Source organism: Pygocentrus nattereri, chromosome 8 (genome assembly GCF_015220715.1).
Source record: "Pygocentrus nattereri isolate fPygNat1 chromosome 8, fPygNat1.pri, whole genome shotgun sequence".
NCBI lineage: Eukaryota > Metazoa > Chordata > Actinopteri > Characiformes > Serrasalmidae > Pygocentrus > Pygocentrus nattereri.
Window position 1 is genome coordinate 27,744,777 of NC_051218.1, and position 18,548 is coordinate 27,763,324.

Sequence of the window (18,548 nt, forward strand, 5' to 3'; positions counted from 1 at the left end):
GGCAACACAAGTGAGTACACCTCACTGTGAACATATCCAAATTGTGCCCAATTGTGTCCTTGTCCCTCCATGGTGTCATGTGACTTGTTAGAGTTAGAAGGTTTCAGGTGTAAATGGGAAGCAGGGCCATTAAGTTTGATGTTTTGGGTACAGTTCTCTCATACTGCTATTCAACGTGGCACCTCATGGCAAAGAACTCTCTGAGGATGTGAGAAATAGAATTGTTGCTCTCCTCAAAGATGGCCTAGGCTATAAGAAGATTGCTAACACCCAAAAGCTGACCTATAGCACAGTGGCCAAGGTCATACGGTGGTTATCCAGGACAGGTTCCATTCGGAACAGGCCTCACCAGGGTTAACCAAAGAAGTTAAGTCCACGTGTTCAGCGTCATGTCCAGATGTTGGCTTCAAAAAGTAGACACATGAGTGCTGCCAGCATTGCTGCAGAGGTTGAAGAAGTGGGAGGTCAGCTTGTCAGTGCTCAGACCATACGCTGCACAAAGCATCAACTTGGTCTGCATGGCTGTCATCCCAGAAGGAGGCCTCTTCTGAAACTGATGCACAAGACACAGTTTGCTGAAGACAAGTAGTCCAAGAACATGGATTACTGGAACCATGTCCTGTGAAGATAAAGATCAACTTGTTTGGCTCAGATGGTGTCCAGCATGTGTGGTGGAGCCCTGGTGAGGAGTACAATTGGAAATGGAACTTGACACCCCAGAAGCCTCTGGCCCTGACTCCCGTGAGGGAGGCATGTCTCCCGGATTAAGAAGTTCCTCAAAGTGCTCCTTCCACCGACCGACAATATCCTCATTGGAAGACATTCGAATAACACATTTTCTCCACCCTTGCCGAATACAGCTTGAGCGCAGCCACCCTGACCACTCCTGAGTCTCCGGACAGTTGTCCAGAACCTCTTTGAGGCCGAACAAAGTCTTTTTCCAAGGCCTCACCAAACTCCTCCCATGCCCTGGATTTTGCTTCTGCCACCGTTGCAGCTGCCACCTTTTTTGCCTGTCGATACCTATCTGCTGAATCGGGAGTCCTTCAGGCCAACCAATCCCTAAAGGCCTCTTTCTTCAGCTAGATGGCCTGACAGGCGCCCACAAGCTTTTGGCCACAGCTACGCTTCCACAATGGAGGTTTTGAACAGGGTCCATTCATACTCCATGTCCCCTACCTCCTCCGGGACGTGAGAAAAGCTCTCCCGGAGGTGGGAGTTGAAATCATTCCGAACAGGGGCCTCTGAAAGTCGTTCCCAGCACACCCTCACTATTCGCTTGGGCCTACCGGATCTGACCATCAGTCTTCCCTCCCATCTGATCCAACTCACCACCAGATGGTGATCCGTTGACAGCTCAGCACCTCTCTTCACCCGAGTGTCCAGAACACACGGTCCCAAGTCAGATGAAACGACAACAAATTCGATCATTGACCTTTGACCCAAGGAGCTCTGGTACCATGTACACTTATGAACATCCTTGTGTTCAAACTTGGTGTTTGTTATGGACAATCCATGCCTGGCACAGAAGTCCAGTAACAATTCACCATTCGGGTTTAGATCGGGCAGGCAGTTCTTCCCAATCACGCCTCTCCAGGTCTCCAAGTCATTGCCAATGTGAGCATTGAAGTCTGCCAGTAGGACTATAGAGTCTGTAGGCGGGACCCTTTCCAGAACCCCGCCCACTCGCTCCAAGAAGGCAGAATACTCTGAGCTGTTGTTTGGTGCATAATAACAGTCAAAGTTTTCCTCTCTGCAATTTTAATTTGCATTGAAGCGACCCTCTCGTCCACCGGGACAAACTCCAACTGCATGGTCACCAGCTGGGGTCTTGTGAGTATCCCCACACCCGCCCGGCACCTCTCACCTTGTACAACCCCTGAGTAGGAGAGAGACCAACCCCTATCCAGGAGTTTGGTTCCAGAGCCGACACTGTGGGTGAAGGTGAGCCCAACTATATCTAGTTGGTACCTCTCAACCTCCTGCACAAGTTCCGGCTCCTTCCCCCCCAGTAAGGTTACATTCCATGTACCAAGAGCTAGTTTCTGCTGCAGGGGCCTAGGCCACCTAGGGCCTCCCCACAATCTCCCTCTGCCAATATGGCACTGCACCGCTCCCCCATGCTGGACTTTGCGGGTGGTGGGCCCACATGGCCTCCCAACGTTGCCTCTTCGGGCTGAGCCCGGACGGATTACGTGGGCTGCCCAGCCACCAGGCGCTCGCCATGGAACACTACCCCCAGGTGTACACTGACTACTGTAGGTTATATCCAAGTTTCATTTCTATAGTGTTGTTCCATGAAAAGATATAATCAAATATTTGCAGAAATGTAAGGGGTGTACTCACTTTTGTGAGATACTGCATGTAGTATAGTGCATCAAGTTGTATATAACAAAAAATACTATCGGACCCCAGAGGGTTAAAGTTGCATGAAGATTACATCACTTAGTCAATCTAACTGGAAGAAATCCAGGCATCATCATGATGAACAGCAGAGGTCATTTCAAGGTGGTTCTGCAGTGAGGCCACTGTGTAGCAAACACTAAAATGAATAAATGAGTGAATGACAACAATGGAAGATTGTATTCTGGCTTAGCATAGAACAAATATAATGCATCATTTGCTCGTGTTCTTTCATATGAACTGTTGCTAGGTGGGAAAAGCTTTATAGAATCTATTTCAGCCGTACATTATTGAGCTGGCAGGCGTGGAAAAAACTAAAGTTGAAAAAAACTCATGTCACAGTACTTTAAAATCTCAGTAAAGTGGATTTATGGAGTGAAAATGAAAAAGTTTCAACATATAAACACACCCATGAATGTTAAAGTAAAACATATTGAGTCATGTACTGATTTTCAAACAAAAACCCAATCAGAGCAGAAACTCTCCTTATAACTTCTGCATTAATAGGCGAATTTAAACCTCTACAAGATGTATAGTCATATGTAAATGACAGCTCTTTTCATATATGGAATGAGGAGTGATTGGTATGTTTTAGAAACTTAATCACTTTTACATATTACATTATATTCCTTTATTTGAAAAACAAAAGTGAAGGAAATTTGGTTTTCCATGAATTTGATAATCTCTTTCCTCTTTCTCTTGATTTCTCCCAGTCTCTCTCTCTCTTTTTGCTCAGCCCAGTGCTTTTCTTTCTTTCTTTCTTTCTTTCTTTCTTTCTTTCTGACACTTTAATGCGTTTTCTCACCTGTGTAGTCTGACAGGGTGCGTGACTCCAAACTTCAGGCTGTAGTTTTGTGCTGTCATTTGGAAGGTGGTGCGTTTAAACATGATGTTTGTGTGTTTGAAGTCTGCGCACATACTCATGCTGTCATGCACCAGACAAGTGGTGGTTTAAAATACAGAGAATTCACATTCAGGAACAAAAAGAGAGAAACAAACAAATAAATAAACAAAAACAAACCATGAATTATGGATTTGAAAAATCCTAGCAGGTATCTGCATCACAAACATGATGGCTACTGAAAGTGAATGTGACTTTTGCTCCTCCTCTCTCTCTCTCTCTCTCTCTCTCTCTCACTCTCTCTTTCTCTCTCTCTCTCTCTCTCTCTCTCTCTCTCTCTCTCTCTCTCTGTGTGTGTTTCTTTCTTTCTCTGTCTTTCTTTCATAAAATGAAAGAAATTAACTGTGACTTTAAGCCTTGCCAGCCTTTTCCTTGCTTATTAGACACATGAACACATACATAAACAGACACACTGCTCAATTAAATGGTGGGAGTTGTTATGCACATGCACTCATACAGGTAAACACACACATTCTTCAGAAATGTGTCTGTTGTGACAGTGTTTGTAGGGTAATTAAGTGAGGTGAAGATTTTTTTAGCAATATCTTGTGAAGGCAGACACCGTGCACAGCTCGGATAAACAGCCGCTCACGGCTCTGATGTCCTGTTGCTACGAATAAGGGAAGCTTTCATAGTGTCAGGTGACCAGGCCTCTGTTTATCACTTGGATATTATTGTTATTTTTCTGTATATTTGTTATTCATTGAGTCATTATTATGTCTGAATCTGTAGAGTTGCCCTTTCCATCTTATCATGAGATCATACGATATGCTGGAAAATGCGTCTTCTTTGGAAACCAGCAAAATCTCTTCAACGGAGTTGAGTAAAATAATCATACAGTTATTAAAATATGGCTTTTATTCAGAGATACTTGTGAATCAGTGGACCTCACTGTGAAAAGTAACCACTAACTCACACCTCTTACAAACCTTCATCTGAGAGAGAGTCTCTGTGGGCTGGACCTTCTACTGACAGACCAGAGCTGAGAGCCACCTCAACCAATCAGACATCACTATATTTAATTCCAAAGTGACCTGCATCCAGACATCCTTAAGGAACACATGGGTTGCAGAACTAAGATCGTGTCTAACAAACCTCAACAAATACAGGCACTGGTACTTTTCTGTTTATGTGCTGTCTTTATGCCAAACAGATGGCACAACAGCCTGCACCTCTCACCCTGCACTCATTTTTATCTTTCCACCCTCTCTCCTACACATAGATCTTTATCTCTCTCTTTCTCTTACACACTATCTCTGCATTTCTCTTTTGGTGGTGCCCAAATGTCTCCAGGATGATAAAAGCATGAACATTTGTCATTGTGGGAACATTTGGCTGGTCTTCACACAATTTTTTTTTCTCCGATAGCTGCAGCTTGTTAAAAAGTAAGGACATGTTTACGTTTACGGATTTGGTTTAGTAAAATGAATCTTGGTACAAGCAAGTGTGAAAACTGCCATGCTAACCTTGGTCCACACCATATAAGTGGATAGAACCCCTGAAGAAGTCCGTCTAGAACAAACACCGACATAGTGCTTATAATAGTCTCCTCTCCACATACCTTCTTTTCTACCTGCATAGACAGAATTGTTGGCACTGTTTTGACAAGTGAATATATTTTACCATCTCTTCATCAGCTCTAAACTACACAATGAACTACACTTGACATACACACACACACACACACAATTGTATCTATAATTATATAATGTATTAATGTGGAATATTTTCCCTACAAAAACTGTAAACCCTCGGTGGTACAATGGATTGCCTCACTTTTCATCATGGGAGAATCACAGAAATGCACTACCTCTCGTGGCTTTTTGCTTTAGAATATGAGAAGACAAAGAAAAACAAGACATGCTTAATACCTAGAGGCTTAGTCAGTCCATAGTACAGCATGGCTCCAAAATATCACCAAATGTATGTCATAAAATCTGTCCAATCAGTTGTTACTTGTCATCCATATCCATGCTTCATCTTTTGAGTTAATGCAAATACGTCAATATGAAAGCTGTCCAAACTACATCATTTTTTTGCTTCAGTTCATACTTAGATAACTATATAGAATATGTTCACACTGCAGTTAAAGCAGCCTAAACAGATTTATAAGTGGTACTGATATCTGCTATGAGACCTCCACCTGAACAGTCAGTCCATCTCAGTCTTCTTAATTTTGTACACTTATAGCAACAACTTCAGAACATCTAATACTATAGCTATACACTGCATTTTTTTATTTTGAAGCAAGACTTTGCAAGCTATTTTAATTAGCTCGCATTTTTACTGCAGGAGAAAGCTGTTTCACAATTTCAGCTTTTGCAGACTTTAACTGGGACACTTTTTCACTGCAGTAGTGAAGTTTGCCTGGATAATGAGCTGAGCATTTTTTTGCCATTATAGTAGAGTTTGACTGGGCTGCAAGCCGGGACACGTTTCACTGCAGTAATGAGGTATAGACTGGGCCGAGAGTCAGAGTTTGACTAACCAGCAGGTCTAATGACTACATTTCATGGTCAGGAGAGTTTTTTACTCTGCCAGATTGTGAACTGTGGGTATATATTGTGGTGCGTTTGTCAAAAGGGACAACATGAGTTCAAGAAAATTCAGTTCAGGGCAGCTCTGGGCTGATTTTATTAAATCGCTCAACAAAAAAAACCAAACAAATCAAGGATCCTTCCAGGGAGGGAATTCAATCAGGAATTCTGAATGTAGCCATAATTGCATCCTAACAAAACTGACGTTCTGGTTACTGAGGTTAAGGTTACACTGTCAGAACTGTACTCTGTTCCTTTTTCAAGGTACATACAATGTAAATGTTTACTTAAAGGTACAGCAGTAGTTTAAAGGTCCAACTGTGTACCATAAATATATTTCTCCTAGAGGAAAGGTACAAAATTGTCATAAGCTAATGCTTTCACACAGAATAATAAAATAAAAATCCCGGAGAAGAGACGGGATGTGTGGAGCCAATGCAGCTTTATAAAAATATAATTTCAATAGATTATAGTATAATTATGTTCCCTGACTAAATGTATTGAAGGTGTCACTGGGGTGCTATCACCAAACTGACAGTTCAGTACCTTTTTTTCTGAGAGTTTGGTGGTACAGCAGCAGTTAAACTCACTCATACAGATGAGAACAGATACAGAAAGACCCGACTGCAAAGTGTGAGGATTGGTGAGCTGTGTTAGTGAGCGTGGTTCCAGTATGTCCTTTAAGCCTTTAGCTTTGTGATGTGTCTGCCAGTGAGCGCACACATCACTCTCTCTGTAATCCCAGCAAAAAAAAAAAAAGCAAAAAAGTGAAAAACAGGTGCGTCAAAAACAAACAAAAAAAAAAGCCACACGCTCTTCCTGCATTTATTTGATCCCTCTAAGCCTGCTTCAAAAAAAATATCACCTCAAAGCAAACAAAGCGGACAGGAAGTGCGTATGTGTGAGACAGACGATTGAAAAGCAGAGACAGGCGGCTGCAACATCTTCATTCTTCTGTGGCTCGTCTCGTCGTCCTGTCAGCACTGAGGCTTGGGGGAGATTACCCAATCACAGCCATAAATACATAAATACTAAGTATTTATTCTTTGTTTTTCTGCAAAATCATATCACTCCCTCCTCCTGCAGTGGCAAAAAGGAGCTTTATTTGTTTTTCGTGGTGTTGGAGACGGCCCACCTAAACAGAGGTAGGAGGTTCAAAGGGGTAAAAGAGTTTAACGTAGGTAAACATCAGGGAACCTGTAATGCTCACATGCACAAACACGGGCAAATGCACACTTTCTTTCTCTGTCGTTTCTTTCTAGTGATAAAAAAAAAAAAAAAAAGATAAAACAATTTGCAACAAGAAATCTGGCCGCAGTCCAGACACTTCCTTTCAAATGAGCAGACTGCCGGACTGTGTGGTCAATGCAACCTCCCAGCACTGCAAAGAAACACAATACTGCTCACACACCACATTTTATGGAAGCTTTTATGTAGTCTGTACATGTTTGTGCAGGTCAGCAACTTATTGAAAATACTTTCCATTCACCCATATTTAACCACATCCATTAGTGTCCACTCAGTGCAACTCGTGAAACTGGGTCTACTAGAGAGACAGGCCTAGAGAGACAGTAGATAACCAGCTTTCTATGGGACATACAGCATTGTGCAAAATAGCACATACATGTACTGTGCACATAACACCCTCTATTTATTTAGTGTCCAGTAAAAAAAAACAAAAAACGGTCATTCGTTGCAAGCTTTTTATTTCCCTGGAGATTCCAAGATCTTGGACACAAGATATTCCACTTTAGTAAAAATACAAAAACTGGACGTTCCCAAACTAAACGTCCCCACCCCCATCAGATAAAAAGCATTTAAAGGTTTTGTCTTTGAGAGAGAAGAGAAAATAAAGCTCAGATCTGATAACACGCACTGGTCCATCCTTCCACTGTGAGAAGACAATTCAGGGCTGTGGGTCTGAAAGGATGTGTAGCTGTCAAGAAGCCTCACTGAGATAATAGGTCAAAAAGAAAATCTGCAAATTGAATAAAGTCACTAGTGTTCTCAGAACAATGGACTGTCTGGAACTGAAGCAATTCTGGATGCTGTATTAAAGGGAAAGAGTGGACACACTACTACAGACTCTTTTTGCTTATGAGAACTTTATAATTTTATAAGTCTTGAAATGGTCAGCCTGAACTGTTTTAATCCATGGGAACAGGAAATGTCATTATGAAGCCTCAAATCACACTCACTCACACATGGTCAAGCTGAGCTGTTAATGACAGGCCTAGTTTTAGTACCCTGGTCATCCTGTTGATCCAGGAGGGCTCAGACAGCAACACGATGGATTGCTCTCATTGAGCTGGAAGTGACTCAGTGTCCCAGGCTGAAGGCTGAAGTGTCCTGGGAAAACCTCCCGCTACCCTGCAGGGAACATGCCTGATTGAGTCCTACATCGTCTAAAGGCTCTTAACAGGAAATCCAATTGGTTGAGGCTGTCCCATTTTCCCTATCTCTCTCTCTCTCTCTCTCTCTCTCTCTCTCTCTCTCTCTCTCTCTCTCTCTCTCTCCCTCTCTTTCTCTTTCACACTCACTCACACACACACACACACACACACACACACACACACATACACACTCAAGGTAGCTCAGAGCCCAGGGGAGCGATTGCTGCGATTCAACTACATTCATATGCTGAGGCCTTCAGCCAACTCCTCCAGAGACAACCCAGCTAGAGAGAGAGATTCTGTGGACTGATGACTCAAAGATGAACCTTTATGGAATACATGGGTCTCATTACATCTGGCATAAAGCTAACACTGCACTCCACAATAAGAGCCAGTGGTAGACAATAAAAAAAGTAAATGTAATTCATTACTGTTCTTAAGTACTTTTGTTGTGTAACTGTACTTTACTGAAGAATTTCCATTTTGGGCAACTTTTTATTTTCACTTGACTACATTTCAAAGTCAAATATCTTATTTTTTATATACCTAAATTATGTCAAATATGTTGTTCCTTTTGGCTCACGTGTACATAAAAACATAACATGTTAAAATGAAAGAAGCATGAAGGAAGAGCACCAAGTTTGCAGAGGGCAGAGTTTGCACTTTGTTTTGAGCTTGTTGGTCATACCCACCCAGTGCAAGCATCCAGTTCAACATCAGTGCAGCAGTGTAAAATTTTGGGAGAGTCTATTCAATATAAATGATGAACTTTGTGTAAATAGACCACAATTATAGAAATATGTGCACATGCAGTTTACATTTAGATCATTTAGCAGACATTTAGCAGTTGTGACTGGCATGTATCTGTTTTCTGAATTTATACAAACACTTTTCATTTTATAGTAAATTTGTTTTTGCTAGTTTATGTTTATGAACAGAAAATTACAGAAGCAAGTTAGTGAAGGAAAATCATTTGTGAACCTGTGTTTACAGCAAATTTTTATTAAATTTGAAATTTGAGCTAATAAATCTTAAACTGAAACGTTGCATATTTGCAAAAAGTTATTTGAGAGCCACGTGGTTCTACCTAATGGAAATTGTTTGCCTCCAGTGTTTTGTTTTTTAATCGACATCCATGTCAGAATAACTAATGATATTTTATTAAAAGATTGGTTTTCCAAAAGTGACACTAGAGTTTCACCAAGAGTCTTGTTACAAAAATGATAACAGGACCTTAGAGTCATAATTAATCTTTTAGTACTTTATTACTTAAGTACATTTGAAGGCAAATACTTTTGTACTTTTACTCAAGTGCAGGTCTAAAGGGAGGAACTTCTACTGGGGTAATATTTTACTCAAGCACATGGTTTGTGTACTTCATCCACCATTGATAAGAACATTATACCAACAGTAAAACATGGTTGTGGTGATGGTCTGAAGCTGCTTTGGTTCTGCAGGACCTGGATGGCCTGTTTAATAATTGATGAAACCATGAATTCTGCTATCTATCAGAAAATCCTGAAGGAGAACATTTGCCCAACAGTTTGTGACCTAAAGATCAAGCTCAGTTGAGTTATGCAGCTGGACAGAGATCCAAAGCACACAAGCAAATCCACCTCTGAACGGCTCAAAAGAAACAAAGTTAAGGTTTAGAAGGGGCAGAGTCAAAGTCCTGACTTGAAACCCACTGACATGCCGTGGCAAGACCTTAAAGTGGTCATGCTATAAAATGCTTCATGAAAACCCTTGAATGAAATAAGCCTCATTTGAAAATCAGCATCTAAAAAATTCAAATCAAATCATCAAATTTATTTGTATAATGCTTTTTACAATGGATGTTGTCACAAAGCAGCTTCACAGAATTCCAGAAAAGACAGTTTTAACAAGAATGTTAAAAAAAAAATCATATTTGATGTGTAATTTGTGGACATCCAAATAAATCACAAGTTTACAAAGCCAAAAATTCACAGATTTACAAATTTTTGATCATTGAGAGCAAGACAACAATTAGATGATCTTCACACTTTAGTCACCTTTCATTGTTACTCTGAAACTTGGGTAATAAGAGTCTGCTTTGCAGGGTGAATTGCATTCTGAATGTGTGTGGATGTTGGATATGTTTGGGTATACTTGGATCACGAGCAGAAAAGCAAGTCTCTCAAGCTTACACTTACAACTTTATAATATTGTAAGGCTTAAATTGGAGAATTAGAACCTGAAATACCTGAAATGTTTTGGAAACCATGAATGCAAGTTTGGAAAACATCTTAGCTCACACACTCTCACTTATACATGTACACTAGCAAAGCTGTATGGTTAATGACTGGCTTTGTTTTTGGAACATGAGACCTGATCATCCTGCAGAAGTGCTCAGACAGCACCACCACACCATGTCTCTCTGAAGGCTAAAGCCTCATTGGGAAACTTTCTACTCCCCTGCAGAAAACATGCCTAATTGAGTCGTACACCCTCTAAAGAAGCTGTCTTAGTGCATCCAACAGTTAAGTCAGCATGGAGCTTCTTTTACACAGTATTAGGAAACACAGTAGATTACAGAAAACTTGACATGCTGATCCATTTTACTGACCAACATGGACATGAACATTCACTAACTACTCTGGGGCAAATTTAAATGAGTTAAAACAGACAAAAATAATGTGTGTATTACTGAAGAGACTGCAAGCAAGATAAGATTAAAGCATCAGAGTCGTTAATCTCTCTTTCAGAACAGCAGAAGTTTCTCTGTGAAGAAACACGCTGAGCCTCGTGTTTATGGGGCTGGAGCTTTTACTACGGTTCAGAAACCAATGAAGAGTTTCACCCAAAGGTCAGAGATCATCGTCAATACATTGAAATACTCAGTGTTGTGGAAAGGAAGAGAGAGACACAAAGAGAGAGAGAGAGAGAGAGAGAGAGAGAGAGAGAGAGAGAGAGAGAGAGAGAGATGTGCATTGCTGTGTGTCTCCCTGGCAGCTTTAATAAAGAAATGAATTTGAAATGTTAACAGCTGCAGTGCAGGGGAGTCGATACAAACCAAATCAGTGCCTGGCAACCATCACCGTCCTTACAGGGGCAAACGGGGGGCGCTGGCCCATCCTGCAAAAACGACCTGCCAGCAAACGGCTCAGCAATTACGAGCGCGATGAGGTCATTCGGTTTGAAGCGAGAGAAGAGCGAAGTAATAAATGAAGAGAGAGAGGGAGAGAATGAGAGGGCAAATGTGAGAGACAGAGAGAGAGAGAGAGAGAGAGAGAGAGAGAGAGAGAGATAGAGAGAGACAGAGACAGAGAGACAGTGGGGGATTATTTGGGCAGATGCCACATGTTGGGAGCTGCAATCTAATGACAGGATAGTAAAGAACATTGTGAGCCTGAGAGAGAAACTGCAAGAGCTGTGTGTGTGTGTGTGTGTGTGTGTGTGTGTGTGTGTGTGTGTGTGTGTGTGTGTGTGTGTGTGTGTGTGATTGGACATTTTAGTATCTGTGTTAATTGATAAACTATGGCTATTAGAGCAGATCATTTAGTATGGGTTATAAACAAAAACAAAACAAAAAAATTAAGGAAACAACTCAGCTCTGTGATAATACTAATATCTGCTAGCACTAAGCTATTTGCTATTCACATCAAAATTTTCTCAACATTCTAGATTAAACACAGGCATCTGAACCTTGTAAAAGACATTCCATATTTTATTTGAAGCTTAAAACATACATTAATATATTTCCTATAAAACAAAATTCATATATAACATATATGACCTTTTATCAGTTTTACAGTGACTACTTCAGTCAGGCCTCAGCCACTAAGGGATTTCTGACTTGCAATGGGAACTTCACTTTAGTGGCACAGCAATTAAAATGAACCAACATCATGTCTTAAAACAACAACATAGCACACATCACCTGTGCGTCCAGAGTGACTGATTTGAGCCATGACTCAGTCAATGATCCAGTTCAGAAAACCACTAATCAGATTCTCCATTTATGTCCATTTAAACCTCCATTTAAACCCCCACAGCAGCACATGTTGAGTAGTAAAAATATCTGATATCAAATATGCAACTCAATTTGTAATGTAAAATAAAGCTTGTCTTGCTGTGTATCAGTTTAGCACTCAGCATGAATCCAAGAGGACAGAAAATCAATAAAAAACACGGTTGCCTTATGCCAATTCTTTATTTTCACTATGAGTAACCAATAGAATGAATCACCATCAAAATGACTGCACTACTGCTACAAGCTCTTTTAAATACAGGCCCAAACAAACACAAAACACTGACAGATGTGTCAGTAAAACAGCTCTCATTTGATATGTCTGTGGTTGTTTATGTATTGATTTGTCACACACTTGCCATGTCCACTTTAAACATCCTGTCAGCTTTGTGACATGTTGTGATACTACATTTGAACACCAGCTTGTTGTTAGGACATGGCGTAATTGTGTTTTAATCTTGACACCCTCCTTGTTTTTTCTGAAAGTCAGTTTATCTTCCTCCTCCAATCACTGCTTAATCTAAAAAAGAAATTACTGAAACGTCCACAATGTAGATGTCCATATCAAAAGCTAAAGACAAAATGTAAACCACTGGTGAAATGCCAGCACTGCAGTCATTTTACTGCCACTGTGGTGCTGACAGGCCTTGTTCATCCTGATGTATCATAACAAAACCACTCGCCACCAAAAAAAAGCAGTCACTACCTGATATTTGTGCCCAGGGGACCATAGTGTGGTGATGTGGGCCTGATTTCAGCAAAGAGTTCTGAGCTGCCACACAGCTGCCACCGCAGCTGACACCTGGTTAAGCCATGGATCGTATTCACAGTGTAGTGATATTTCTACATTTTGCAGACATTTTTTCTCACAACATTGGACCCCATGATCCTTCATCATGTCCTAATAGTATTATTGGTTAAGTGGTTTTAATTTTGTACATTTTGTACCTGATGTTATAACCAATGGGAGAGCTCATGTGGCTCTGTTTAATGAGACACCATACAGAAAAATAAATCCTGTTTAATTAAATTTTCACAATGAAATACAACTGCAATTCCAAAAAATGGGACCCTGTGTAAAATGTAAATTAATGTAAATAAAACAGGATGCAAATAAAAATAGGATTTGCAAATCTCATAAACCCATGTTTTATTCACACGAGAACATAGAACACATATCAAATGATTCAAGTGTGACATTTTACCTTTTCATGAAAAAAACATTGGCAGTGAAAGGCAGCAACACATCTCAAAAAAAAAGTTGGGACAAAAAAGTAAGTGGTACTAATAAAAAAAAAACAGCTAGAGGAGTATTTTGCAACTAACTCACATGACTGGGTATAAAAAAAATATTTTAGAGAGGCAGAGTCTCTCAGAAGTCACCAGTATGAGAAAAACATAACATTGTGAAGACTTTGGACTTCCCACCCTCTACAGTAAATAATATCATCAAACTATTCAGAGAATGTGGAAAGATCCCTGTACGCAAGGGACACAGCTGGTGGTCAATATTTGGTGCTCATGATCCTCAGGTCCTCAGGCAACACTGAAAACAAGCATGATTTTGTACTGGAAATCACTGTGTGGGCTCAGGAACACTTCAGAAATCACAGAACAGAGTTCGCCATGCAATCCACTAATGCAATTTAAAGCTGTATAATGCGAAAAAGAAGTAATCCAGAAATGCTGCCGTCTTCTCTGGGTCAAAGCTCATTTAAACTGTTCTGAGGCAAAATGGAAAACTGTTCTGTGGTCAGATAAATGAAAAATTGGAAATGTCTTTGTTTACAGTGACTCAAGAGGAGCAGGGCCATCCAGCTTGTTTTCAGCACAGTTCAAAAGCCTGCATATCTGATGGCCTGGGGTCACATTAGTGTCTATGGTGTGGGCATCATACACATCTGGAAAGGCACCATCAATGCTGAACAGTTTATAGAGGTTTTACATATATAGATATATCTATTTAGATAGATATATGCTCCCATCTAGACACTGTCTCTTTCAGGGAAGGCCTTGCATATTTCAGCAAGACAAACAAAACCACATACTGCATCCATCACATCAGCATGCACAGAAGAAGAGTCCAAATACTGAACTGACCTGCCTGCAGTCCAGACCTTTGACCAATAGAAAACATTTGGTGCATCATGAACGAAAAATCTGTCAAAGAAGACCCAGGACTGTGAGTGTGACATTGGCCGTGTCTGAATGGTGCAGTCATTAACAGTTCACTCCAGCCTCCCTCACATATCTGCTGTTTACATTTACATTTACAGCATTTAGCAGACGCTCTTATCCAGAGCGACTTACAAGAAGTGCTTTGTCAATCTAGAGAAAGTATCTTTGCTAGTTACCAATAGCTTAGAGAAAAAGACAGTCCTGAGCTCAGATACTGCTAGAAACAAATATGTCACTGAAGACACCAAGAGCAATTAAGCACTAGGTACAACAAGACAGCCTTGTAACTAACAGTGTAAGCTAGAGAAAATCTTAACTCAGAGCCTACCTTTACCAGCAGAAAGACAGAATTCAATCAGAAGACAAGCACACACACTGTTGTAATAACACCAGAGGGCCTCTGTGCTCAAATCACAGTCTAATGTCAATTAGCACCTCAGGCTCAGACCAAGAAAGCACACTGTTAATATATCAGCAAAGCTTCAGCCGATAACGCTGATCAATACTCCAGACCACATTATATTCTGGTTATCTATTTTATGGCTCAATTTTTCAACCGCAACTTCCAACAGAATACCATCCATCCATCCATCCATCCATCCATCCATCCATCCATCCATCCATCCATCCATCCATCCATCAGTCATTCAGTCAATCAATCATATCAATGAATAAACAGCACTGTGCAGCCAAGCATCAGAACATCTGAGAAAATTAGTTGTAAATTATTAATCTGGACAGTGTTTATTAATTCAAAAAACTCAAATGTTGAAATATAGTGCTGTGAAAAAAAATATTTCAAATGCCTTCTTTTTTTCATATTTGCCTAATGTGACTGTTTCAGATTTTACTTTTCATTTAAAACAAAGTTAACCCACAAAATGATGATTTAATTTATTGCAGTAAGAGCACTGTTCAACCCTACCTGGCCAAGTGGGGAAAAAGTAGCTGGATTGAAAGAATTCTGCTAAGACATGTGGACCAGAATTCCTCCACAGTGATGTAAAAGACTTATCCTGAGTTATCACCAGGGGTGTAAAGAATAGTGAAAATCCTTACTCAAGTAAAAGTACTGTTACTGTAGTGATAATTTACTTGAGTACAAGTAAAAGTACTAGTACATAAAATAACTCAAGTAAGAGTAAATGAGCAGTTCATTAAAAAACTACTTAAGTACAGAGTTACTTTTTGTATTTCCACTGTTACAACCTGAACATATTTCTGAGTTGACTCAACAACATCATTGGAAATAATCCGTACAGACCAAACATTAAAGCTGAAGTTCTGAGAACTGAGACTGATCACAGTTTGCTCTGCTTGAACACATCTACACACCTTTCTGTAAACTGTGTAAGGAACAAGGTTTACATTACAATGCATGTGTTTCTTGGTTAGATGATTATATAATATGTCCTAGTTTATCCATTTCCAATAAAGTATTTTAGAATCCCTGAAAGACTGTGCAGAGGTTGTTACTGTTAAATTAAGTTCACTTCAGAGAAAAAACTGAGTCGGAATTATGAGTAGATTGCTTAATTAATAAAGTAATTGTAGTGAGAGGCTTGTTGCCCATCAGCTCCCTGGACTTTAGCTTATGTTAATGCTTATGTGTGAGCCTCTACAGACAGTAAACACATTCACAGCCTTCAAATTTTATATTTTCATTGATGTCTGTTCAGAACATTTACTCCATTAAAATCAGCAGCAACATCAGCAATTTACCCAGCATTTTACTGTAATACATTTCACTAATCATACTGATCACTTCATACAGAATCAGATATTATTACTACATTTTGAAGTTAAACAGCTACAACAGCTACAAACACCAAGGCCCAAGGCTGAGAGAGAGAGAGAGAGAGAGGAAGAGAGGTGGGGGGAGAGGAAGGGGGTGAGAGAGACAGAAGGGAAGGGGCAGAGAGAGAGAGGGGGGGGGGTGCAGGGAGGTGGGGAGGGATCAGATCAGACTGGTCAATGACAGTGCAACAGAATCACTGTCCAGAGTTGATGAAGAGCCTGTTTTATACTAGAGTTCTATCTAAGCCATTCATGACCGTTTATCTCCAAAACAGCAGCTAAACTAGGCTGTATAAATGGGTAAACTGTAGCCTGTGGATGACATTTATTAACTAAAGTAACTGACAAGTACTTCTAATAAAGTATACAAAGCAGATTATAAGTTTAATAGAAAGAAGAAACCTGTAAACACAGTACCTGTTTAGCTCGGATCAGTTAGCTCGGCTAATACTGCCTCAGGTGTTTTCCAAAAGAAAAATGGATTATTTTAACCTCAGACTTCTTAGCCTTGGTCTCATTATCTGTGAAGAACATATAAAGGGAATACATTTTCACTGAAAACACATTGTACACACTCTGCACATTTATATTACATGTGGTGTTTGGGTCCACTGGACATGCAGGTAATAAAAGTGTGAAGGGTCTCTGTCTTTTCTCTGTCCACCTCCTACATGGTTTGATACCTCAAATTCAGACAACACATCCCAGGAAGCCCTGCTTCTTCAGCCATACTTAGCAGGAAGAGGAGGCTGGTGTCCCTTCAGTGCACAGACCCACAGAACAACCATCTGCAGAAACTGAAGTAAGATGAGATGCTGTTTCATATGATATGTCTGACTTTCTTACCTTGACCAACTACAATGTGTGTGTGTGTGGGTGTGTGTGTGTGTGTGTGGGTTTGTGTGAGTGTGTATGTGTGTGTGTGTGTGTGTGTGTGTGTGTGTGTGTGTGAGAGAGAGAGAGAGAGAAAGACAGAGACAAATTCCTGGTGTAAGCATTTTTATCATTCTAGGTTTTAGCCAATAGCAACACAAAGAAGCGCTGTGAGATGGACAGGACACAACACACATGCATCATATGCAAGTGTCACGATTGGCCCCTCCCAGTCCTCCGTGTGCTTGTGTTTACCTTTTGGTCTTGTCCATGTGTTTCCTTGTTTTGATTCTTCCCTGTTCTGCCCCCTTGTTTCTAGACTCCGCCCTTGATTGTTCTCACCTGTGTCTTGTAAACCCTCTTGTTAACCACCTGTGTCTTGTTACCTGTTCCTGTATTTAAGGCCTGTGTTTTCCCCCGTTAGGCTGCTGGTCTTTGTATTGTATGGTATTGTATGGTGTTTGTACTTCTGGCCTCAGTTGTGTGCTTAGTCAGTTTTCCTTTTTTTATATCTGTCCCTCCATCTCTTCATGTTGGATCTTTGACCCTGGACTGTCTAGACCCTGATTATGGATTTGCCCCTAATAAATCTCGCTTCTCTCAGCATATGCGTCCGCCTCATCATCGCTGCCTGGCATTACAGCAAGAAAATCATATGCAACATACACACACACACACACACACACACACACACACACACACACACACAAAGTAAAACAGTAAAACACAGTTAAACTCTGCCCCTCATGTGTTGTGTAGGCTGGCATGAGTAGACTATATGTGCAAAGGGGCTGGTGTCTTGTGTAGACTGATGTGGATACTGTATCTGTTCAACTGTGCTTATGTTTTTCACACTAATGTAAATGTGTTTAATTTCTTAGCATGGCTTCATTTAGACTTTTGAATTTTTCTTCCTATATGTCAGTGCTGATTTTCCCTTTTTTTAAGCATTTTATCACAGTGGATAGTACTATTGTTTACAGATTTGAAATAACAGAGGTAAATGGTAAATGGTAAATATTGCATGCTGTCTTTATTGTTTGTTAAACATGTATTTGGGGTAAACATGTGGTATTTTCACATAAATTGTTATGGCTGTATTGATTTAAAAACCTAATAATGCAGTGGGTTCACCGGACTCGCAAACACTGGCAGAGTAACCAAATCATGAACACCACACAAGGGCTGAATGTGGCAAATTACCAAAAAGCAGAAGTAATTAGGTGAGGGGTAAATACATTTCCACAGAACTGTAAATAAAAACGAACAAATAAGAAATACACAGTGTAATGTGAGTGTTTTAGCTTAACTATTTCCAAAGCTGTCCTCAAGGAACCATCCATCACCTCATCTACTCGGATCTTCCGTTAATTAACATCACTGGAGTAATGATACTGATTTTAACTGTTTGCCTCTCAGCAAAGTACAAGTACCTTCATTTACAATAAATTATTGTCACATTTTTCTGATTATAT

General features: G+C 40.3%; 1 long non-coding RNA gene across 1 annotated transcript in view; it reads left to right on the plus strand.

The window, feature by feature from the left end:
• The window catches only part of LOC108430893, a 29,497-nt gene extending 12,143 nt beyond the window's left edge, over window positions 1–17,354 (plus strand). Inside the window, exons 2-3 of the long non-coding RNA XR_001858108.2 lie at window positions 16,895–17,002; window positions 17,213–17,354. This is a non-coding gene — a long non-coding RNA (uncharacterized LOC108430893). The remainder of the gene's footprint in view (window positions 1–16,894; window positions 17,003–17,212) is intronic.
• Window positions 17,355–18,548: the final 1,194 nt, after the last annotated feature.